Below are 1,642 nucleotides of genomic sequence, written 5' to 3'. Positions count from 1 at the left end.
AGCCGACCAAATATTGGTCATTTTGAAATGATGCTGAGTGATATTGGCATTAAAAGAATCAAGATTTAAAATAATCCTAAAGGTGCCATCCTTTTTAGGTCTCGTGAATATAGGAGAGATAAATTCTCCTGCCTCATGTTCACATAGTTGAATAACTCCCTCGTTGAGGAGCTGAGAAATTTGCAGGTCAACATACCATGAAGGGTTTTACCTGCATTAGCAGTGTATCAAATGCAATGGTTTGGCCGGTGACTGTGGTCAAAATGTCAGGATAAGAAGTCAATTATCGCCATATGTGAGAATAAGCAACTAAACTGCCGGCTTTAAACGTTTCTGTTTTATGGCGAAAGTAAGCCAAAAGCTATGGCAAGACAGTCTCAAAATTGCTTACCTGAATGGCGTTCAAATAAACAAGAATGGCACCTGTCACTTTCGGACCTTATTGGGATCGGTCCATTTCTTCCAGTGGTTCTGGTAGGGAGACGACCTGTTGAATGAGTGGTTGCCCTGAGGCGTTTTGCCTAAAAAAGGCCTCCAAGACTGGGTAGTTGTGTTTGCCTTATTAAAAGGGCGCTTACAGTTGTACGTCAAGTTACTTGCTGTGCTGATAATCTTATTAGAAGCACTGATGTGGTTAAGTTGAGTCTGCAACTCATCGCCAAACAACCAGGTCGTTCTAGGTACGTGAGACGCACAAAGTGTCGCATAATCCTTGTGCAAGGTTGGGCGGATAACATTGCATCTGCGTTGGGATAATTCAAAACTGATATGCCCAAGGAGAGCAAGTGCATCGGTGTGGCATCGTATCATGGCATCCATATCAAGGTTGTTGCCCTGAGCACGACCCTTCAACAACATATCTGTCGTTTGTGCGGTGATATTACCGACTCTAGCCATCTTGTGACTGCAGCTTGCAACTTTGATAAGCGAAGATCTTTGCCCCTTGTTGGGCGATCAAGACGGCACCAAATTTCAGGACTGACCTTTTGGCAAGTTTCTCAGAAACTTTCGGAACAGTTTTCTCAGTGTCGGTGAGCGACTTTGTGATTTCATCGAGGAAAGCGTCGGCTTCGTCATACTTTGCCACACATGTGGTGGCGTCAGTCACGGCGTCATTGCTCTCATTCATGTCAAGTTTTTGGCGTTTGTTTACCGCCAAGAGCTCATCTGTATCAGTGTCTTCTGATAAAAAACCGTCCCCTGCTGTCAGGGGTTTTCATTTACGGGCAGATTCTGCCTTTTCGGGGCCCTGAGTTTCCCCTTTTGTTTGTGTTTGCCGCATTTTGAGCGATTCGCTCATAGTCGCCATGTTGTCATTCATGGTTTGTATAAGAACAAACAAAAGATTCTCATTGGTGGTTGTCACTTCTGTGCTTGCTTTCTTGGGCTCTTCCCCTTCATCAAGCAAAAGGTCATCCTCGAGTGCAGAATTTTCCTCGTCTTTATTCATTTTCCAGCTGATCTCGCAGACGTTCTTGTCGATAAATTCAATAATGAAGTGAACGCTCAAAGGTCAACGCTCAAACTGAATGCTCAAGGTTCCCGCGCTCTATCTCACGCGACTTACCAGCAACTTAGACCAATGAAGACGTAGAATTAGCATTTTAAAGTTGATGATTTAGTGTAGGTTGCTCCAAATTGA

The sequence above is a fragment of the Montipora foliosa genome, chromosome 3 (genome assembly GCF_036669935.1).
Source record: "Montipora foliosa isolate CH-2021 chromosome 3, ASM3666993v2, whole genome shotgun sequence".
NCBI lineage: Eukaryota > Metazoa > Cnidaria > Anthozoa > Scleractinia > Acroporidae > Montipora > Montipora foliosa.
This window is presented reverse-complemented; position numbering follows the sequence as displayed.